Raw genomic sequence first — 24,673 nt, 5'->3', positions numbered from 1 at the left:
CAGCGAGTGAAACATGACTCTTCTGTCGTCCACGTGTGCCGGGTTTTTATTTTTACTCTTTCCCCAGAACTCCTTGAAGGGGGTACATCTCTGAGGTTTCTGTTCTTAAGCTACGTCCAAGGAATGGCAAATTTGTTTCATCTCTCAGAAACCCCCTATTTTTCAAGGTACCCACTTAAATTACCTTCCTTTCCCTTCTTCACCCACCCTTGGGCATGAGTGAGAATCTCTATTCCTCTGTCCATCTAAAGCAACATTCCTTAGTCAGCTGTGTCCTCCTAGAGCTTGATTTTTTTTTTTTTTTTTTTTTATCATTTCAAGGCAGGAAGGAAATTGGTGTGATCTGGTATACCCCTTTTGAGTCTGTCCTGTTTTGTGATAAGAGCAGCTTCTTTGAATGATGTGATTTAGATTCTGGTCCTTGCCCTCCATGGAAGTCTCCTTCACGTTTGTCAGTGCAGTCTGAGGTAGAAATCATTTGGGACGATGGCAGGAGATATGCTAGGGAAAGAGAAAGAGATCAATTATCAGTATTTCATTAGTCCTTCCCATTTTGTCTTGCCACATATAGGGGTACCCATGCAGAGTGAATCATGACATCATCTTAACCCCCTTTATCTATTTCATTGCATTTCCTTTGAGAACCTATTCACAAGGAAATGATCAATGTTACCACTTTCATTTAGACTGTAAGGCATTTCTGGAATCTCCCCAGAGTGTTAGGAACCATTGTGGGAAACGCTGAGTAAAATGTATTTGACAAGAGTCAAAACTATAGCCATAGAGAAAAGATCAACTGTGGCCAAGGTATGGGGAGATTTGAGTGCATGCCTACAAAAGGGCAGCCTGAAGGAATTTTGGCGGTGATGGAATTGCTCTATATCCTAATTCTGCTGGTAAATACACAGATCTATGCATGTATTAAAACCTTAAAAAACTATGCACCAAAATGTCAGTTTAATTGGACTCTATCATCTATCTATCTATCTATCTATCTATCTATCTATCTATCTATCCATCCATCCTTGAATGGTATATGAAAGCTTATTCTCAGAAAGTTCTACATCAAATAGTTTCTATAAGTAGGTTTAAATGAGCTGCCTTTTAAAATGTAGGTGAGGGAGTACCTGGGTGACTTAGTTAAGTGTCTGACTCTTGATTTCAGCTCAGGTCATGATCTCACACTTTGTGAGTTTGAGCCCCATGTCAGGCTCTACACTGACAGCGTAGAGACTACTTGGGATTCTGTCTCTCCCTCTCTCTGCCCCTTACCCTCGCTCTCTGTCTCTCACAATAAATATAAATGAACTTTAAAAAAAAGAAAGGAAAAAGTAAGTGAAAGTTGGGATTATTTTAGAGTTCTGTGTTGTGTTTATGTCCTGGGATAGGCTGGTTCTACCACCTGCAGATGAATTCCTAAAACAAATATTCCAGAGGATTTCCATAAATTCTTTATCACCAAAAACAATAGTACGATGTCCAGCCTATAGATTCATTAATCTTTTCACTAGTGTACCCATTTAATATTTGGGGAACTCTTTCCATTTCATTCAGTATTTTAAAACAGTTTTGTTGTTCTCACTCTCTTAACCAAAATTATGCTCTAAAATTGCATCCTGTTGTATCTAGTATAGGTGTTTGTTGTGTCAAGAAGATCAAAGAATGTACCTGAAGGTGCATCAGCCTGTTTTACGCAAGGGGCTTCTTTTGTTAATATCTTGTACTTGCTACAATCCCAGAAGTGTTGATCCAAGTACAGCAGGAGGTATTTGCTATGGCATAGACTCCCCTTGTTCAGCCAATAAGTAATTGAAAGCAATTACCAAGCAGGAATTAGTAATTCTATCACCTAAAAACCACCTTAGCAAGAAAGCCTAGGGACTTTTGTGGCACAGCTGTGGCCTTAGCAGTGGATTCGGCAGTAGTCGCTAGAGTTAAGGGGCACTGTTGTCACATGCCTTAACATGGACAGAAAGCAAATAGCGAAAAGGCAAAAGGAATAAAGGTTTCATACCGGAGATGAAGATCTTGATCTGTGAACTGTCTGCCTCAAGACCGTGTCTGTTTCTGGGGAGGAGCTTACCTAGTCCATTTTTTTCTGCCGGTTGTTTTGAGAAATAACTGACGTGCATCACTACATGGATTTAAGGTATACAGCATGGTGGTTTGATTTCCATATATGGCAAAATGATGACCACAATAAGTTCAGCTGACATCCATTTTCTTGTACAGAAATAATAGAAAAAAAGAAGCAAACATTCTCCTGGTGATAAGAAGTCATAGGATTTACTTTCTCACCAGGGTTCCTGTGTATCCCGTGGCAGTGCTAGCCACAGTCATCATGGCACCGCACATCACTAGCCCTCATTTACCTTACATAACTGGAAGTTTGTACCTTGTGACCACCTTCCCTTCTCCCAGACCCTCCACCTCTTATAACTACAGGTCTGAATTTTTTTTTTTTTTGGTAAGTTTTTTTTAAGGTTCCACATGGAAGCAAGATCAAACCAAAATTGTCTTTCACTGTTGGGCTTATTTCACAATCCCACCAATAGTGCGTAAGGGTTCCCTTTTCTCCACATCTACGCCAGGATTCATTGTCTCTTAGTTTTTGTATGATGACATTTAGCAGAGAGAAAAAGCAAGTAGGGAAGAAGAAAAGGGAATAAAAGTTTTCATACTGGAAATGAAGATGGCATGACATCTCATTCTGGTTTTAATTTGCATTGCCCTAATGACTAGTGAAATGGAGCATCTTCTCATGAACCTGTTGGCCTTTCGTATATCTCCTGTGGAGATATAGCTATTCAGGTCTTTTATACATTTTAATTAATTAATTTTAATTTTTAGAGAGAGAGAGCACGCTAGTAGGGGAGAGAGGCAGGGGGACAGAGGGAGAATCTCAAGCAAGCTCCACATTCAGCTCAGAGCCCGACGGGTAGCAGCTCAACCCCACAACCTTGGGATCATGACCTGAACCAAAATCAAGAGTCAGATGCTCAACCGAAGGAGCCACCCAGTTGCCCCTATCCGTTTTTAATTGGGTTATTGGTTTTTTTGCTGTTGAGTTGAATGAGCTCTTTATATATGTCTGATATTAATCTTTTATCAGATATATGCTTTGCATATATTTTTTCCCATTCTGCAGGTGGTCTTTTCACTTTGTTGATGGTTTCTTTTGTCCTGCAGAAGCTTTTTAGTTTGATGTACTTCCATGTGTTTATTTTTTATTGTAATTCTGTATTTTTTAAGTGTCACAGCCAAAAAAATCATTACCAAGACCCATGTCGATGAGCTTTATTCCTGTTTTCTTTCAGGAGTTCTATGGTTTTGTCTTGCATTTAAGTCTTTAATCCATTTTGAGTTAATTCTGTCAGTGTAAGATATCAGTTCAGTATGTTAATATCTAATTGCTTTAGCATCATTTATTGAAAAGGCTCTCTTTTCTTCATTGAGTATTCTTGGCTCCCCGTCAGATATTAGTTGACCATATATTCATGGGTTTATTTCTGGGCTCTCAATTCCATTTGCCTGTTTTTGTGCCAGTACCATACTGTTTTGATAACTATAGCTATATAGGATAGCTTGAAATCAAGAAGTGGGATGCTTTGTTCTCCTTTCTCAGGATTTATTTGCCTATTTGAGGTCTTTCGTGGTTCCATGATTGTGTTTTCTATTTCCATTAAAATATCATTGGAATTTTGATAGGGATTGCAATGAATCTATAGATGGCTTTATCTTAACAATACTCAGTCTTCCAGTCTGTGTATCGCGAGATACCTTTCCTGCAGCTTTACTGAATCCATTGATTAGATCTAACAGTTTTTTCGTAAAATCTTTAGGACTTTCCATCTATGAAATCATGTCATCTGCACATATCAACAATTTTACTTCTGCCTTTCCATTCTGTTGAATGGAAGTGGTCAGAGTGGGTGCCCTTGTCTTGTACCTGATGTTAGAGGAAAATATTTCAACCCTTCATCACTGAGTACAATTTTAGCTATGGGCTTGTCATATATGGCCTTTATTATGTTGAGATGTGTTTCTTTTCTGCCTAATTTGTTGAGTTTTTATCATGAATGGATGTTGAAATCTGCCGAATGCTTTTTCCGTGTCTATTGAGATGATTGTATGATTTCTTTCTTTCTTTCGATGAATGTGATGTATCACATTAATTTGCACATGTTGATGAGTGAGGCCATGGGCTGTGCTCTCTGTTCAGGTGCCGTTGTACATAGGACTGTTGAATGGGCTACGTAGCTCCAGTGTGCTTTGGTCAGGTTCTCTGTCAGAGAGGCTGAAGGCTGTATTTAGCAATGAGGGAGCAGGGCTACACATTTGATCCCCTGCGCAGGTGCAGCACGAGAAGCAGCTTTAAAGCTCTTAAAGCTCTTTGCTCCCTTAACTTGTGCTGACCCACCAACCCACATCCCAAATTCTCTGACCAAACAGGACCACTGGCTTTGTTTTGCCAACTATCAGCTCTGCACACCTGCCTCATAGCCTGAGTGCCACTGGAGTTGTTTTTCCAATACAAGTTGTGTCCCCAGCCTTTATGGTCACATGGAGCCTGAGGACTATGTCTCAGCTCCTTTGCCTGGGAGGGAGTGGTGGGGGGGGGGCGCGGAGGAGCTACTCCAAGCTACCCTCCATTTCCCCAATAGGCTCTGCAGCTGTGATGGGCTGAGAGCTACCTTCAGTCTTGGCTACCATTGAACCGCCCTGCCTGTGTGTAGCCCATGAATGCTCTGTGCTGGTAGTTGTGCTCTCGGCACATCAGCTCTGCCCCCTTGCCTCTCTGCTCCACTGCCGGTAAGTCACACTGCTTCCAGGACTCATTGCCAGCCCTTCTGGTCAGATAGGCCTGGAAGATATTCTCCAAGTGGCTGGGTCTTTGATTTAGCTCTTTGCCTGGGCATAGGCAAACCAGGCTGTAGAGCTGACAAAATTCATTTGAGAAACTAAATCAGATATGTACCCCCACTGAGTTCCCCGGTCAGAATGCACCCCTGACTTGGTTCTGCAGATGAGCAAAAACCACTAGTTAAGATTTCTACTCAAGCACTGCAGACATGAACTCAGTTTGCCAAGGTCCTTGTGCCGGTTGTTGCAAGCCCCTCTCACCTTTTTCATCACAGTCACATTCCTAGTGGCTGGGCCCCACAGACCTCCCTGAGTCCATAATGGTGTGAGACCAGAGTAAGGGCTCCTGCCAAGTGATCCACAATGCTGGGGGTGGGGCAACTTGACGTCCCCCCAGGTTCTCTTTTTCCGCTGGAGGAAGTGGAGGCTAAGGAGACCTCTCCAGGTGGTGCTGTCCTGGTGCAATGGAGGGGCAATGCAGTCAGCCTGTAGCTGCCTCTTTTACCCTTCTAATGCAGACTTGCCTTGGTCTCTGTGGTGTGGGGTAGGGGCTTCAGCCTTACCTCCGTGTTCTAGGATTCTCTCAGTGGTGTCTTGTTCTTGCACAGTTGTTAGTTGTTCTTGTGAGGGGGAGTGATGTCAGGAAGAATCTATGTTGCCATCTTGCTGACATCACTCCCTCTCTGGTCAATGTTACTTTTAGATCTCTAGGTGGCATATAGTTCCAAGAGGCTGGTGGAGTCCTTTTTCACTGAGAGATGTGGACTGAAAGTTCAGGCCCCTTGAATTTGGCTGCTGTCTGGGTACCGTGAGGAACCTGGCATGATCCCTCCCACATAGGTTCAAGACTGGACTTTAGGGGCATCTGGGTGCCTCAGTCGGTTGAGCATCTGACTTCGGCTCAGGTCATGATCTCACAGTTTGTGAGTTCAAGCCCCGCATCGGGCTCTGTGCTGACAGCTCGGAGCCTGGAGCCCGCTTCGGATTCTGTGTCTCCATCTCTCTCTGCCCCTCCCCAGCTTGTGCTCTGTCTCTCTGTCTCTCAAAAATGAATAAATGTTAAAAAAAATTTTTAAGACTGGACTTTATTCTTAGTGATTCCAAATCAGAAGTGTGGAAGAAAATTGAAAACATTTAGAAAGTTGTAGCCTGATATTTGAGGAAATTAGAAGAGTTCAGGATCCAGTTTGGTTTAGGGGTGTATAACAAAACTTCAAAGACAATGAAGAAGACTAAAATCTAATATTCACAAAGTTATGTTATCGTTTTCTACTCAAACATAGCTTTTTACTCTATAATAGCCCTCATTTCTATCAAAGATATTGAGAGCAGGACTAATTTGTTTGCAAAATAAGTCTAATTTCATTAACTTGGCCTGGTTATTTACATAAGTACAGAAACAGTAGTGATTGACCATAGAGGCTCTTATAAAATTTGCTTTGCAAAATCTATTAATAGAGAATCTTAGTTCAGTCTTATAAAGCTTCTCTAGGTTAAAAGGCCCACTCAAGGACCACCATCTGACTTCACCTGGAATACTTGTATACATTTGGGGTTAAATCCTCTTTTGTTGTTGTTGTTGTTGTTGTTTTGTTTTGTTTTGTTTTTCAGTTTTATTTTTTATTTTTTATATTAAATATAATTTATTGTCAAACTGGTTTCCACACAACACCCACTGTTCATCCCAAAAGGTTCCCTCCTCAATGCCCATCACCTATTTTCCCCTCCCTCCCATCCCCCATCAACCCTCAGTTCATTCTCAGTTTTTAAGAGTCTCTTATGGTTTGCCTCCTTCCCTCTCTGTAACTTTTTTCCCCTTCCCTTCCCCCGTGGTCTTCTGTTAAGTTTATCAGGATCCACATAAGAGTGAAAACATATGGTATCTATCTTTCTCTGTATGACTTACTTCACTTAGCATCACACTCTCCAGTTCCATCCACATTGCTACAAAAAGTCATATTTCATTCTTTCTCATTGCCACGTAGTATTCCATTGTGTATATAAACCACAATTTCTTTATCCATTCATCAGTTGATGCACATTTAGGCTCTTTCCATAATTTGGCTATTGTTGAAAGTGCTGCTATCAACATTGGGGTACAAGTGCCCCTAGGCATCAGTACTCCTGTATCCCTCGGGTAAATTCCTAGCAGTGCTATTGCTGGGTCATAGAGTAAGTCTATTTATAATTTTTTGAGGAACCTCCACACTGTTTTCCAGAGTGGCTGTACCAGTTTGCATTCCCACCAACAGGGCAAGAGGGTTCCCGTTTCTCCACATCCTCTCCAGCATCTATAGTCTCCTGATTTGTTCATTTTGGCCACTCTGACTGGCGTGAGGTGATATCTGAGTGTGGTTTTGATTTGTATTTCCCTGATGAGTGACGTTGAGCATCTTTTCATGTGTCTGTTGGCCATGTTAAATCCTCTTTTTTTGAGGTCTCCACAATATCCTGAGGTTCCCAGGACTGCCAGGAAGTAACCTTCCTTACTCACCTGGTAAAGCTTCAAGGTATCCTGTCAGCAGGATATCAGGCCAGTTTTTCCAAGGGCATTTTATTGTCTGCATAAAGTCAACATTAGTTCATTCAGTCTATCTGGTTATATCTGATTTTATGCTTATTCTCAAAAATGATAGTCTAGTCAAAGCCATGTTTCTAGTTGTGTCCTATTATAAGGAGATCTGATTGCTACTGAACTTGTGCAAATAATTATATTGCTATGAAATTAAGAATGCTCAGTAAGTTTCTGAATTATGGGGGGATTATATAGGGAGAAAAAGTAAATGTTTCCATTCTTATGACAAAGGTATATTGACAACATTAAGTCATAGGTAATTAAGAAAAAAGAGAAGAAACTTCCCTTAAATCTAGAAAATCAAAACAATAAGGAATGCTTCACAGAAAAAGTTATAAAAGTAATCATAATTATCCTCATCATTTCATTCAATATCTTTTTATTCTCATTTTCTTGAATCCAGTTTTTCCATTAGTTCTGGAAATTCTTCTCCCATTCAGCTCCATGATCTTCAAGTTATCAGAAATCTGTATTCCAGAGTTGTTCTCAGAGTCTTTTCCATGAATCTCCTGAAGATGAAGCATTTTTGCAAAAGTTTCAGAGTAAAAAGCTACAAATGACAAAAGGACTTTTTAAAAAATGGCTGTGGTTAGGGGCATCTGAGTGACTTAGTCGGTTAAGTGTCTGACTCTTGGTTTCAGCTCAGGTCATGATCTCGCGGTTCGTGACAGGCGCTTGAGATTCTCTCTGTCCCTTTCTCTCTGCCCCTTCCTGGTTCTCTCTCTCTCTCTCTCTCCATGCATGCCACGTTTAAAGCTGAGAGTTCATTTGATAAGGAAATGCAGTTATTTCCATGGCAGACAATAATTTAGAATAATAATTGGACAGTGAGAGTACTAACAAATTTTTAGAAACTTCACACAATTTCTGGAATACCTATATCAGTAACATATAACCATACACATGTGCCCTAATAAGGTTTATTATCACTTCTTGCTTGGTAATGCTTCCCATGGCATTTAACATACCAGTAAACCAGAATAGTTTAATATTTCTCCTTTACAAGATGGAGACAAATTCTTTGAGATTTTTTTTTTCAGGGGCCTTCTGGGAAATCTCCAAGTTAATTTGAAGTCAAATAGACTCCATTTAGAATTTGATTTTGGGAAGTTGTTAAAACATCAAAAGTTTTAAATATCTGACTAAATAGGATCACACAAAGTTATGTAATAATAACTATTTAACCAAAGTGGCAATAGAAGATTTTAAAGGCAAATACAGAAGGTTACATAGTTTTGGACAAAACTTAGCTCTTAATATTGAGAAGAGTAGATTTTCTTAAGTAATGAGAAACATGAGAAAGATAACGTGAGGCACAAGAAATAATTTTAAGACACAAGATCTTGGTTTTCTAGGGAGGTTATTTAAATGGTTAAAACACATGCACACACACACACACACACACACACACACACACACACACCTTCCACAATCTCTTATCAAGAGCAGATCAGTAGTCCAAGAGCATTTTGTTCTTTTAAAAAAATTATTTATTTATTAGAGAGAGAGAGAGAGGGAGAGAGATAGAGGAGGACGAGAGGCAGAGGGAGAGAGGAGATAGAAACCCAAGCAGGCTTTGTACTGTCAGCACAGAGCCCAATGTGGGGCTGTATCCTATGAACCATGAAATCATGACCTGAGCTGAAATCAGGAGTCAGACACTTAACCAACTGGGCCACCCAGGTGCATTTTGTCCTTCTAACACAGAAAAAAAAAGACAACAGATTCTAATTTTGCACCAGTGTAGTTCTGATATTAAGACACATTCTTTTAAAATTAAAATATCTTAACCAGCTTGACCACACATAACATTCCTTACCCAAGATTCCTTTTCTGCAACACTCTTATCCATTCTTGCTTTTCCTCCTTCTCACTCTGGAACGACCAGTCATTTTACTTTAAGTCACAGTTACTCTCTTTTTTACACCTTAACAACAACAAAAATAAAACATTTCCTTCATACTTTTCCTTTTCTGAATACACATTCAACTTTTTTCAAACGTATTTTTCATGTACAGGTGTTTTCTTTTGGCCTTAGCTCTCGTAGTAGTTCGAATTGCATATATTGATTAGAATTCTTAGAAACATTCATTTCTAGTGAAATTATTTAGCAGTAAGCAGCTTTTGAGCCTGTTGCAATAGCATTCTATAGTGTGGTAAGTTTATGAACACATCCAACCATATCATCAATTTTCTTCTTTATATTAGGTAGAAGACCTTCAACTATGATAGAAATCAAAGATTCTTATGTCTTAGATTTTGAGCTGTGTGTCTTGAGAATGCTTTAGTAAATCCTTCCATAAACAGCTTCAGAGAATTTTTCTTTACCTCTGGGTATATAGTTTTATTTTCACTTAGGGGAGAAGGCCTGAAAAAAAGTTCCTATCAGGCTCTAAATAGCAGCCTCCAATGTGGCCAACTTCTGACCACAGAGCGACTTAAAAAAATTCTTTTGAATATGTTGTCCATTTTCAGCCTGGACAAACAATAATTATTCCTGGAGGCAATGGAAAATCCCATGGTGTCCCCACAGAGGGTGCAGAAGATACTGCCCTCTCATGATCAAGAGCCATTCCAAAAAATAGCCAGAAGAAACAGAGACTTAGACAATTCTCCTGAGATCTAACAACAGTTAGTAGGGCCCTAGCAGTAAATGGCGGGCAACTCACACTTCTGTTCAGCCATATTTTAGAGCCCCCAACCTGAAGGTTCACCTGCCTGTGCATATAAGAACCTACATGTCCAGGGAGGCAGAAAGGCAAGCTAGGCTCTCAGCACACACCACTAGACAAATAAAAAGGCACTAACTGTTTCTGGGAAAGGATCAATAACCAATTGGTACCCAGAAGCAAATCCATGAGTCACAGTTCAAAGGTCTAATTCTTACAAATGTTTTTCCTGACAATTTGAATTTGGAAAGGAACGATTTTATCTTCCTTTCTCCACTATGTACCATAGAGGGAAATCTGGGAGAGCCGACTTCAGTAAGGATTCTTACTTTTTGCTGATTTCTATCAGTTTTCGCCAGATCCTATCTGCAGGCTGTGGAGTGAGTGGGGTGTCCCAGTGGATCTCATCTTGGTCACCAGAAACTGTAGAGGAAGAAAGATTATTTCTCCTCCACCCTTTATGGTGAGTACTTGGGCAAGACTCCTTTTTCTCAAGAGTATCTCAAAAATGGATACATTTATCAGGTTAAAATTTCTCCACTGGGGCCACTGTAATTCCACTTTAGCGTTGGTAAGATTAACCTAGCTGTTCAGCATTAAAACAAAAGTTTATTTACCCAAGGCTTTATACTGGACCCAGTCCAGCTCAAAACCCAGTCCAAATATGGCGGGTTTCAGACTTAGTTCAGAAAAGGAAATGCTCAAATGAAGGCTGAAAGCTCTTAACACAAATGCCGTGGAACTAGGATCCAAGAGGGACCTTCCAAGGCAAGGAGAAAGCAGCAAGCTTAAGGGGCTCAACAGGCACCTGTGTCTGCTTGCTCTTTACTCCTGGGGGTGTCTGTGATCTCTTTTGGTTTCCTCTTCTGGTGCTAGACCTCTTCAAGATGAAGTGGGGCATATTAAAATTTTTAAGAGTGTTTTTGGGAAAATATCAATTTGAAACTTACACTGCCAAACCAGAAGTGCTTAGGGGCACTCTGTGAACAGGCACCAGGGGAAATATTCCTGCAGAGAAAGCACAGAAACAAAGAAAGGAAGTGATCGATTGCCTGTAGCTTAAAGTCTAGTTGGCTTTTTGGTTTGGTTGTCATTAACGTTTTGATTTTGCAGCCTTAAAGCATTTTCAGACTTAGATTTTGGTTTGCTTACGTAGGCCACCATGGCATGAGAGCCCCTTCTTTCTAATGGCCTCCTTGTTTAATTGAACAGCTCAAAGAAAGTATTACCAAAGAACAAATAAATACAAGTAAACTAAAATAACAGTTCAAAAGAAGAAAGGTCATACTTGGTTGAGGATGATCAGAGGTTTCATGGAAGAAGTGATCTCTGAAATATGTCTGAAAGAACCGGTAAAATTTTAGCAGGCAGGGGATGCTTGGGTGGCTCAGCGGGTTAAGCGTCCAACTCTTGAATTTGGCTCAGGTCATGAGCTCTTGGTTTGTGGGACAGAGCCCCACATTGGGCTCTGTGCTGACAGCAAGCAGTCTGCTTGGGATTCTCCCTCTCCCTCTCTGCTCCTGCCCTGCTCACTTGCACATGCATGCATGCACACACACACACACACACACACACACACTCTCTCTCTCTCTCTCTCTCTCTCTCTCTCTCTCTGTGTCTCAAAATAAATAAATATTTTTTTAAAAAAATTTAGCAGGCAGAGGTAAATGGAAGGAGGCAATTGGTCCATAAAAGCAAGTCAGACCAAACTATTTGTACTATATGCCATGGAGGTTGGCAGCTGCCGTAGGTGTTGAACAGGTGAATGTTGATTTTCTTTTGACATTTACTTGGCTTAAGATAATAACTGAAAATGGATCTATGCTATAAAAAATTAATAACTCAAGCAAAAGTGAAATTCTGGCTTTGCTTTACTTACAGAGTGATCTCTGTCGGTTTCTTGAGTTCTCAGCCTCACAGAACCAGCCAGTTCTGTCCATTTTATCTTTCCCTGCCAAAAATCAACCAGCAGAGACAATAGGTCAGAAGTCGGGAGGCTAGAATTCAGCCTCAATTAGTTACTACCGGTGTGACCTTGGGAAAGTCTCCCACTCAGCTGGAACTTCTTCATCCATTAAAAAATAATGAATCATTTCAGGCCTTCTTCACAACACTGGAATGATCACATGAGTGAACATTCTGTAGGAATTATTTGTAAGCAGTGAAGTGTTCTGCCAAAGAAAGACAGCTTTATTCTACCATTTTCCATTGCCCCCCACCTCCTCTGCAGCATAATTAAGGCAGATGTGAAAGTGTATAAGGATGTGGTGGCATACCATGGTATTTTATGACTCAGCATTTTCACGTGTTACCATGTGCAATGACTGTTAGTAAGGATATATGTCCCTAGCCTATCTGGAATCCAAAGTGACACTATGCTTTTGTGCTCCTCGGCTATTGCAGGTGGGGATCATTTTCTATTTGCTGGAAGAGCTTTTAACTAGGTTAAACAATTTGAAGCCAGATGGGATATTGAGAATTATGCAGCCACTCTAAGCCCGAAAAGAAATGTAGCCTAAGTACTGTGATATAAGCAAGACTTTGGGTATGCAGCTAACTATGATGGAAAAAGTCATTTTGTGCCCTAAGCAAAAAGAGAATTATGAAAGTAATGTGCCATCAGAAAAAATGGGATGGTTTCCACAGAAGAAAAAACTGAACCACAAATATAGTGTAAGCCCATAGTTGGTCTAAGCAGTGAGACATCTCTCTTGATAGTGAGAATTTGGAGATGATACAGAATTTAACAGGTTAAAATGTTAAGTTACAAAAGAACTGTTTGGGAGAACTGAGTTAACTCAGGACTTATTAAACCTCTGTCCTCCTATTTCTGATGGCCTTTCAGAGGGTTTCCACATCCTAAATAGACCAGCTGAAATGAGATTAACTGAGGATAGTATATAGTTCTGGCCCTAAGAAAAACTGAGAAATTTACTAAGCCTTTTTTTTTTTTAATGGTTACTTCTCTCCTTCTAAAACCTACCATGAAATTCTTTTCATTGCCCTTGATGCTTTTTAGACATCTACTTCCTTTCTTTTCTCTTGTCTACCACCCCCCCCCCCGACTTGTATATCTATTTTATATTATGTATGGTCACTTACGCCATCCTACATATTCCATTTCCATTTTTTTTAATGTTTGTTTATTTTTGAGAGAGAGAGATTGAGAGAGAGAGAGAGAGAGAGAGAGAGAGAGAGAGAGAGAGAGAGAGAGAGAGAAGGAGACACAGAATCCAAAGCAGGCTCCAGGTTCTGAGCTGTCAGCACAGAACCCAACACAGGGCTCGAACTCACGAACCATGAGATCATGACCTGAGTTGAAGTCGGACACTTAACTGACTGAGCCAGCCAGGTGCGCCTCCATTTCCATTTTAAATCCTGTCTAGGCTTCAGAGTTTACCTACACTGGGTTGCAATCCCTCTGGAATATTCCTTCTACTCATATGGTGATGATTAATAACAAATTTGTTGACGTGCCCTTCAGCTCAAGAAATATATTTCTATTTTAAGCTGGCCTTCTGAAAACATACATTAATACAGTGGCACTTCAAGAGTAAGAATTTGACTGTGGAAAACCAACAAAAGGGGATTTTGCAGTAAGCCTTACAGAGGGTGTTTAGTTTTTAGTTTAGCGATTTAAAGCTAAACTGGATGATATCAGATAAAACACACTTTAAATAAAAAACAACATACATATAGGTTAAAAGTAAACGAATTGACAAAGCTGTGTCATGTGAACAGTAACCACACACATAGCTAGAATAGGCATATAATATCGGACAAAATAGAGGTCAGAGAAAGGAATATCACTGAGGACAAAGAGGGACATTTTGTAATGACAGAGTAGTCGATTTCAAAAAAAAAAATATCACAATCAAATAAGTATGCACCTCATAATAAATCTTCAAAGTACACGGAGCAAAAATGATAGAATTTAAAGGAGAAATAGACATCTCCACATTTGTAGCTGAGTTCAATACTCCTCCGTCAGAAACTGACAGAACAATGAGATAGTAAAAGGGCTGCCCTGAGCCCCTCCTTCCCCTGATCCTCCTTTAGTCACCCTGATTCTTGAGCCAGGTGTGTGTCACATTCTGTGATGATGGACAGTAGCAATAGCCTCTCTTGTTCTACATCCATACTATCCGGTTCACAGGTGTGTTTCAGTCTATCCTTTTACGTTCCAGCTCTTATTTGGGGTCACAGCTTGTCTTTGCTCTCTTCCCTACATTACATCATCTTTCCTTCCTGACTGCCTGTCCTGCAGACTGGCTCCAGCATTAAATGCAAAGACAGTAGCCTTACAGACACTGACTCACAAACTCCCATGGTTGTCTAAAGGTCACATCTGTATAGCAAATCTTGTACCCAATCTAGATCTGTATTTATGTACCTCTATCTCTATATAGCTGCATCTGTATCTATGGCCATAGTTACATCTACTTCATACATATAAGCTGCAAATCCTAATTGATTATGGTATAGAAGGCTGATTGGTGTGGAATTTGGTGCCGAGAGTGATTCCAGAGGAATGGAATCTTTAGGATTAGTTCTCTGAAATGGTTTTGAGTTTTCTGGACTGGATCCTCTGGTCAGATTAGACTTATAGGCCTTAATGACCTCATTTCCAGGGGAAAAAGCATCTTGACCATGCATGGCACACAATTTCACAATGATTACTTAAATTATCACCTACAGATAACTGTAAACATGTGCCTATAGAAGCCAATTGCTCTGGGAGGCCTAGTAATTGCTGCCATAGAACATTCTAGTGAAAATAAGGAGTATAATGGGGTTGGTTGGCTGTTAGGCTGCAGAAATGAGGGAAGGGAAAATAATGAGCTCAGGGCTTTAAATTCCAAGTTTAAGGTCTGCCTAAGGGACTGAAAGCTTCAATAATTGTCCTAAAGGAAACTCTTAACTGTTATAGCCATAAGGAAGATATTTCTCAAAATCAAACCCAGTGCCTTATCCTGGGGATGCCTGAATTACAAATGCAGATTGAGTTCTGAATTCTAGAGGATCTCTATTGTTAAAGTTGGATCATTGATATAGTTGGAATAGCACCTGAATAATTGAAAAGGGATCATATAGGCATATTCCAGTGAAGCTTGGTACTTGGAACCTCAAAATTCTGCCAAGCCTTCTTTGTCTATAGAAGAAGACTTTGAACCTCTGCCTAATGAGATTAGTCTTCTCTTGGCTGAAGAACCTGTACCTGCTTCTCTGGAGGTAGTTATCTGGCAAGGTACAACTGATATTCCTCAGGAACTACTCTCACTATCTCTATTTGCTTACAGACCTATAACTAAACTCAGGACTCAGTAGGCCTCAAAGGATGAAACACAAAGTATGATCCATGAGGAGATCTGATATACACAGTATAACGACTTTTCCAGAACGCTGGGAAATATATGTAGGAATAGATTTTTATTCTATGGATCGAGATGGAATCAGATGGAATCTGATCGAGATGGAATCAGTATAAATTTACATCAGCATAGGGATGCCAGGGTTGCTCAGTCATTTAAGTGTCTGACTTCAGCTCAGGTCATGATCTCGTGGTTTGTGGGTTCAAGCCCCATGTCACACTCTGTGCTGACAGCTCAGAGCCTGGAGCATGCTTTGGAGTCTGTGTCTCCCCTTCTCTCTGCCCCTCCCTTGCATGCTCTCTCTCTCTCTCTCTCTCAAAAATAAAATGAACATTACATTTTTTAAAATTATATCAGGATAAATGTAATGATAGGGCTCACTCATCAGATTCTGTATTCAAAGCTAAAGGGCTAGAAATGACTTTAACAGTTTTCTTGGTTAGCTGTCCAAAATGTGGACTCAAAGGTGGCCTATGCTAAATTAAGTTGAAGCGCCAGGTTTTGGGTATACTATAGAGTCAGTTATCCAAACATTAGGGTAATTGAACTATTTCACATATATTTAGTGATTGCTTAACGTATGTATTCTCTGCGCAGTATCTAACGTTTATAGCTATTAGTTTGAGCTTATTTTTAAATGTTTACTTATTTTGAGAGAGAGAGACAGAGAGAGAGAGAGAGAGACAGAGAGACAGAGAGAGAAGAGAAAGAGAATCCCAAGGAGGCTCTGCACATCAGTGCAGAGCTCAACGCGAGGCTCAAACCTGTGAAAATTGAGATCATGACCTGAGCTAAAACCAAGAGTTGAAAATTGAGATCATGACCTGAGTTAAAACCAAGAGTTGGATGCTTTAACCTGGATTGAGTCACCCAGGCACCCCTATTTTGAACTTATTAATTACATTATTCAACTTTGATATTTGTGATGGTTTGTTTCCTGTACCTATCTGCTTCAAGAAGCATGTACTAGAACTCTCTAAACACAATGGCTTGTCTCTTTCTCCTGATTCTATCAGCTTATTTTTTTTATGAAAATAATTCTCTAATGATAAAAAAGTTATATACTTCTTTCTTTAAGTTTTGTAACTTGGCCCTTTCCTTTGGGCTCTCCCCAAATACAACTCTCTTTGCAAAGGAACATTAATAAATAATGGTGATTTTATTAAACCTAACACAGGTCACATGGAAAGGGATTGTATTTCTCAGTGTATAATATTCATTTCAAAATTTTTCATTATATATTCCTCTCCCAAGTTTCCCTTCTTGACCTCCCATACATCAGGCGTCCCCTTTCCGTTCTCTCTGCTCTGCCTCCGTCCTGTGTTACCACAGGCCTCTCCACTCAATAACACTAAAACCACCACTATTCTCTCTTGATTTATTATATATAGTAATTTAGCTCTATCCCAGATTCTTACTGCAAACCATATGACTTAACCCACTACTTCATATAAATTCTGTCTATCTAAAGCCATTTTGATGAGGGGACACATATTGATTATGTTCACAAAGTGAAAGATTCCCCAGCATCTCCCTTAGGAGGCATTTTGGCTTACACATTTAAAAAAAATTTAACATTTTTATTTATTTTTGAGAGACAGAGAGAAACAGAGCACAAGGAGAGGAGGGGCAGAGAGAGAGGGAGACACAGAAACCGAAGCAGGCTCCAGGGTCAGAACAGAGCCCAACGTGGGGCTTGAACCCACAAACTGTGAGATCATGACCTGAGCCAAAGTCAGACTCTTAACCAACTGAACCACCCAGGCCTGGGCTTACATATTTAATACTGTAATGCTTTGCAGTTCAAAATAAGACATTTTTTTATGTGCAGAGAAGAGAGAGACAAAATTGTATTTTTTTTTCTGGTTATCTAAAGAGTAACAACCTGAATGAGTGGACTGGATCTGTGTTTTTATTTTAGGTTTTCATCAATTTCCATGATGTTTAAGCATCTCTTGTAGGCAGCCACTGTGACAACTACTGGGTTGACCCATCATTTAATCCAGTTCTGATCCAAGATCATGACAAGAGAAAGTACTGAAATTTCTTGAAAAATCAATGAATTTTAATGGCCTTTTACCTCATTGAATGATTACGTTGACAATGCTTCCTGTCCACACGTAGCTATATACAGAGAACTATCCCATTTTAACATAAATCATATAATGTTTTAGATTAAAGGATATTAGTCTAAGGTCAAAATTAATAGTTACAATTGTCTAAGGCCAACTAGCTCATGAGGGCAAAAACATGTAACTTTAATATTACATCATTCATCGTTACCTCCATGTCAGAAACTAAAAACTTAGCTGATGTCAGAAAATAAAAACTTAGCTGATCCTAGGTTACGCCGGTCTTAAGCAGCACTAGCATTCTGTGAGTACATATTTTCAGACTACAAACACATTTCAAGTACAGAGTTGACAAGTTGCATTTCTAACCGTCCCCACACAGCCTGAAGAGGCTGACATTATATAATTCATATTAAAGTGCTTTGAAAAGTTAAATGTACCATATAAGTAGACCTTTGTGTGCAGCAATATGATGTCCAGCAATTTTCTCTTATAGCCTTTGGCCAATTATATCTGTGTTATCAATTGACTGTACTCATTGCCAGCAGCGAGCACAGAAATGAACCTCAATCTGCTACTCTCCTTAATGTACTCTGGGTACTAGACCCACATTCATCTGACCTCTCACGTGTTCCCATAATCCTCTACTTTTCCTCCTCTGTGGGGCCAGGCAAGTGAAGCAGGGAATACAAGAGAGGTTTGTGGCCAATGATGACTGTCCCTGCCCCTGTGTAAAGATAATGGTTGTTATCCATTGTTGTGGTTTTCATGGTTTAAACACTCTTTCAAGGCATTTCAAATGAGGTGATTCCAAAAGATATTTTTGCTAGTAGTAAAATTATGTATATGTATGTATGTCTTCCCAAACATCTGCTTTGTAGAGTTATACATTGCCATTGCTCATATTCATGATTTAATAAGAGAGAGCTTGGTCTTGGGAGCTGAACAGGGTAGAAATAAATCCACGCTTGACTCATTTTGTATTCATAGCCTTGGACAAGTTGCTTAGCTTCAATTGTTTCTCTTTTTAAGATGTTAATTAGAAAAAAAAAAACACTTACCCAACAGAGAGGATGTGAGGATTAGAGATTAGTGTTAATACATGTCCCAGGCTTGGAGTGCTTAGCACACAGTGGATCCTAGGTCCTTGGTCACTGATACATATCGCTGGGGCTGCCCCTGGGTGTGGAGATCCCTGGCCACATATTTGTATGGGGCTTTTCAATAGAAACAATTTGATTTAAAGACATTATTGTAACATATATTGAAACAGGTAGGGTTTATTGGCTTATTGATGAATATTTAATGGGAAGAAAAAAGGTACTTACATATTTATTTTTTTAAGTTTATTTATTTTGAAAGAGAGAGCACGGGGGAGGGGCAGAGAGAGAGAGAATCCCAAACAGGCTTCTCACCGTCAGCACTGAGCTCAACATGGGGCTCGAAGTCACAAATGGTGACATCATGACCTGAGCCAAAATTAATAGTTGGACACTTCATCAACTGAGCCACCCAGGTGCCCCACTTACATATGAGTTTATTGTCCAGCCAGTGCACATAAATATTCTTTGTGGTGTTCAGATACCATTTTTTCCTGTTTGGGTAGAAGAACCACTTGTTGTGACCTTTACTGTCACATGCACCATCTTAATTTCATATCTCCCACTGTGAGAATAAAGGTGGCAACAGTGTTATTATAGACAATGCTGTGCTCTTCCGAACTTGTGTTTTTATTTTGTATTGAAGCATAGACTTCCTTGCCTCTGTAATTCCCTAATACCATTCATTTACTGCTGGTTCCATCATTACTCATGACAGTGTATCATCCTTAATAGGGCCCATGATCACTGACTTTCAATGATCCTCTCAAAGGCTGTTACTGACCTTCACTGATAATGACCACAAATGCATATGCACCCAGATTATGCAGGGAAATGAGACCAATAATTTATTTCCTGGTCATGTTAAATTCATCATTTCAAATTTTATTGCATACAATGTAGAAGAATATATCTTCTATGTCACTCTAGGTCACACATGATCACAGCTTTCCTAAAATGTAATCTTTTTCATCTTTGGCCACACTGCTCCCTTCCACATGTTGCCACCAGTGAGAAGGATAAGGGAGGTATTCATGGACAGAGTGAACAGAATATCAGTCACCACCATGGTTTAGGAATTCTTAGTTGCTTAGATCTGAAGCATGAGAAGACTTTCATCAGAAGGACCAATGGTGTTTTAGCAGCAGTCCTGAAAGCCCTCAAGGCCTCTGAAGAGATAGGGGTAGCCCTGCAAGAAGGACTACTCACTCAGGGTGGTGAGCTTGCAAGCAGAGTTGGTACAAACATCCTGGGTGCCAGTGGAGCCCCCTCTACGCAGGGTAAAGAATAAGCACAATATCCTGCTGTATATTAAAGAAGTACCTGTATGATGGTTGGAATGCACATGGGTAGGTGCCAATCAATAGGCTCATACACATGGACCATGATTTGGCAGTGGGCCTTCAGTATCCCAAAGCCATGCACTTATCCCACACCCAGTGTGAATGAGTGTCAGCCACAGTCAGCATGTCAGCATCATTCTGGAGGTGTGAATTTGCAGCATTTCACAAAACACTTACCATATTGGCAGCAGGAGTGATATGCTCACCAAGCTGCCCACATGGTACTGGGACCTGGCCACCGGCTCACGGGATGATGCAATAGGCAGAATCCTCAAGCTTTTTGGCACATCCAATCAACCTCACATGATTGGGAGGACTATAGGGTCAGAGGGCTCCCCAAAGGAAAAATGGGGACTTGGATCCACTAGGTCCTCAGCTGGACATAGAGCTTCAGCCTAGATGACATTGCTGGCACAGTCTGGTTTCAGGTACCAGAAGGGGACTCATAAATTTAAAAAAAAAATTTTTTTTAATCTTTATTTTTGAGAGAGAGATAGCATGTGAGCAGGGGAAGAGCAGAAAGAGAGGGAGATAAAGAATCCAAAGCAGGCTCCAGGCTCCGAGCTGTCATCACAGAGCCTGAAGTGGGGCTTGAACTCACGAGCTGTGAGATCATGACCTGAGCTGAAGTCGGACGCTTAACCGACTGAGCCACCCAGGTGCCCTGGGAGTTATAAATTTTTGAGGAAGAAACTCTAAAGCATGGTACCCTCTGAGGAGTAGCCAGAGCAAGGGTCTTGCTTGCTTAAGTCTAAGGTGGTGTTGCCAGTGGCCATAACCAATCTTTAACAAAGCTAATTGAGGGAGCCAGCGTTTTAGTTGTCTTATGAGCCAACTATGAGCCAAATGTAGGATGGAAACAACATGGATGCCTGTATTTGTTCAAAATTCTGACCAAAACTTTGCACTTGAACAAGGTTCAACAAAATAAGGTCCAAAACTCAGGATTTTTTGTAAGTCTTCAGCAGTTCTGTTCATGGTTACGTCAGGCCGCTTACAGCATGAAGCTGGAATGTAAATAAGGGGTGGCCTCAGCAAACAGGAAGACATTTAAAGGTGACAAACTTATCTAGGACTTTATCTCTTTGTCTATGTTTACTGTAGGAAAAACCACAGTGAGGAAAAGAAGTCACCAGACAGACATACCAGTGAGCTAGTAACATCAACAAAACACAACAGTCCCATCAATTGACCTTAACCTGTTTCTTAAACCTTTATGAAATATCAGAGAACCTCTTTCAGATTCCATTTCCTCAATGTCTATGATGCTTCTAAAGCTTGTCATCCATGGCAGTAGAAATAATATAGAAATTATGTGATGTGACATTTTGTGTGAAATATCATAGTACAGTAATTGATTATCCAAGGTTATAAGGTATCCAGAATGTAGTTTAAACCAATGTCAAAATGTGCTACATAGACTGCTTAGGTTAGAACCAAACAGAAAGCTCTTTAAAAAAAATGGCTTTTTGGGCTCTAGAATCATCGACTCTGGGAATGGGTTTTAGAAATCTGCATTTTTAACAAATCCATTAGGCAATACTAGCAAAAAAAATGTGAAAACCCTTAGATTAAGATCTCAGAAATGATTAAATTTAGCCTCATCTTCTGGAGGTAAGGCATTAATTCTGGTTTTTTCAGCTGGATGCTTCATATGCAATGCAGAAAATATCAGTGTCTGATTGCCCCAGGATGACCATCTCTTACCATTAGCCCACTGGACACTGAAGCCTCCAGCCCCTCCCTAGCATTGAATAAGAAGGAGTATTTTCATAGATAGAAAAACCCCATCATTGTTGTCTAGATTAGAAGATCAGTTTAGCTTTGGAGGGTCTCAGCCATCTGAAGTTGAGGAATAATGAAAAGCACATGTAGCAAAGCATCTTATAGACAGAAAATAGTACTTTTTAATAATTAAAACAGTAATCTGGGCATTTCTAGATTTATGATTTCTTTAAATTATTTTTTGCCTCAGCTGTTCCTGAGTGCATTTAAATCCTGTTATCATTACAATATTTCTTCTCTCTCCCTCTTGTGTTGGATATGTGTTGGTAGAAATTGTTGGTTGCTCAAAACAATTGTCTAAGCATTTCTAAAATCTTTAATCTCCATTTAATATCCATTCTAAAGGGTGGATTGCTTTTTTTTTGTAATGCAGTGTCTCCTAATGAATATGTTAAACATAACTTAATGTTCAGTTCTGTGGTTTTCCAATGTGAAATTATCTTATGAGAACAGTCTCCCAAGATGGGAAGTTAACCACTGCCTTATTATAAATTCTTTGAGATAGAGAAGTTGACCATTATTATCTCCAGCTCTGGGCTCAGTCATATACTGGGAAGAAAATAAGAATATGAAAAAAAAATTCTGTTGGGAATAGAAAAAGGCAAGTTCTTTAAGTGACTAAATTGACAACGTAGAATCTCAGGCCATTTTGGAATACTCAGGTGCATGAAGGCTAGAATTACTGTATCAGTTTACTTATGTTGAAATTTTTATCATCAGTACACTGTTAACCATAAGAAATCCCATATTTAAAAAATTAAAGAAATAGAGAAAGACAATTATCATATGATTTCACTCAGATGTGGAATTTAAGAAACAAAACATTTGAACATATGGGAAGTGGGAAAAAGAGAGAGAGAAAGAGAGAGAGGGAAACAAACTAGAAGAGACTTTTTTTTTTTTTTTTAAATTTTTTTTCAACGTTTTTATTTATTTTTGGGACAGAGAGAGACAGAGCATGAACGGGGGAGGGGCAGAGAGAGAGGGAGACACAGAATCGGAAACAGGCTCCAGGCTCTGAGCCATCAGCCCAGAGCCCGACGCGGGGCTCGAACTCACGGACCGTGAGATCGTGACCTGGTTGAAGTCGGACGCTTAACCGACTGCGCCACCCAGGCGCCCTAGAAGAGACTTTTAAAGATAAAGAACAAACTGAAGATTTATTGAACGGAGGTAGGTGGGGGATGGGCTAGATGAGTGATGGGTAGTAAAGAGGGCAATTGTTATGATGAGCACTGGGTGTTATATGTAAGTGATGAATTACTAAATTCTACTCCTGTAGAATTTAAATAAAATTTTGAAAAAAAAAAATTCCCGGGGCACCTAGGTGGCTCAGACAGTTGAGCATCTGACTCTTGGTTTCGGCTCAGGTCGTGTGGAGCCTTCTTGAGGTTCTCTCTCTCTCCCTCTCTCTCTCTGCCCCTCCCCCATGCACGCACACACACACACACACACACCCACACACACACACACACACACTCTCATTCTCAAAATAAAAAAAAATTAAATCCCACCACAAAAAAAATATAGATAGATAGATAGATAAATGAAATAGGTGAGGAATTTTATCTTCAGTCTTTAGTGTTCACCTACTTCTGGGCCAACACATCTCTGTCCTTTTTTCTTTTCCCTGAGTAGGATGTTGTTTTCCAGTATATGCCTGTCCCTGCATCACCATTGAAAAGCATCACATAGCCACAAGTCTTTCTCACTGTTTACAGCCTTAGCAATGGGTGTAATTGACCCAGAATTTACTTTATATGGAATTTGATGATAGGCTTTTACTTTTTAATTTAGGAACACAGGATGAACATGACAAAGTGGATAACTAGAAGATTTTCTTTTAGGTGAATGAAATATATTCTGTGTTCATTAGCTACAGTATGCCTGGCATTTAGCTTGGAGTTCAGGTGAGCCCAAAGAGAATGCTGGCCATTGTCCTTTTAGAATTACAGCCTAGATTGAAAAACCAGAGTAAAACACACACACACACACACACACACACACACACACACGTGCACTAACAATCCACGACTCTAATAATGTGCTGAGTATTATGAAGATTCAGAGAGATGAAAGAGAGAATTCATTTTACATTCAGAAAAAGACAACAGAAAAAAAAGAGTAATGTTTTCATTTTCTATTGTTTAGTTTATCAGCCTGAGAGTAAACATGCTTCTTTTCCCATCACTTCAGTATTTTTCATGTAATTTCCCACTCTTTTCCAATGAAGTAAGACCCATAGACTGCCTTAAAATCTGCATTTTAATAAGCTTCATAAATTGAATGTTCTGATAAGAATAAAATATAAAACAGTGAGATATATTTTCCTCAACATTCTTTTGATAAATAAAGTTATTTATTTTTTTAAAGTTTATGTTTTGAGAGAGAGAGAGAGACAGAGATGGAGAGCCCACAAGTGGGGAGGGGCAGAGAGAGAGAGACACAGAATCTGAAACAGGCTCCAGGCTCTGAGCTGTCAGCACCGAGTCTGACTCAGAGCTCAAACTCATGAACTGTGAGATCATAACCTGAGCCGAAGTTAGTCGCTTAACTGACTGAGCCACCCAGGAGCCCTGGCAAGTAAAGTTTTTTAAAATATTGTGATAAATATGCCTTTCAGGCAAAACCATTTCCTTTTCTGACGTATTTCTTTTATTAGTTAATATATGTTATGTCCAGGCTAAGGCTTTCAAAATATTTTTGGTAATACAAATGTTTAATGAATCAGATAATACTTTATTAGGCACAATACACAAGACTCTAATAAGAAAACATTTTGTTCTAATTATCTTTACCATCTCTTGGCAGGAAGACAATAATTCTGAGCTCTTCATATTGCCAAATTTTCTTTTTTTAATGGGATGTTATTGGTACCTGGCAAAAGATAGAAC

The 24,673-nt window shown here is 39.7% G+C and overlaps 2 long non-coding RNA genes across 2 annotated transcripts in view; one reads left to right on the top strand and one right to left on the bottom strand.

The window, feature by feature from the left end:
- Positions 1-7,541: 7,541 nt before the first annotated feature.
- On the bottom strand, positions 7,542-11,625 carry LOC147584486 (uncharacterized). Its single transcript, XR_015250412.1, has 4 exons — positions 11,396-11,625; positions 10,108-10,530; positions 9,258-9,365; positions 7,542-7,947 (listed from the first exon to the last, which is right to left on the bottom strand). It is a non-coding gene; the product is annotated as an uncharacterized LOC147584486 (long non-coding RNA).
- LOC147584485 (uncharacterized) overlaps positions 10,327-24,673 on the top strand; it is a 72,512-nt gene continuing 58,165 nt past the window's right edge. Inside the window, exon 1 of the long non-coding RNA XR_015250411.1 lies at positions 10,327-10,570. This is a non-coding gene — a long non-coding RNA (uncharacterized LOC147584485). The remainder of the gene's footprint in view (positions 10,571-24,673) is intronic.

Source organism: Puma concolor, chromosome A1, assembly GCF_028749965.1.
Source record: "Puma concolor isolate L17-30 chromosome A1, mPumCon1.1.hap2, whole genome shotgun sequence".
NCBI lineage: Eukaryota > Metazoa > Chordata > Mammalia > Carnivora > Felidae > Puma > Puma concolor.
This window is presented reverse-complemented; position numbering and strand designations above follow the sequence as displayed.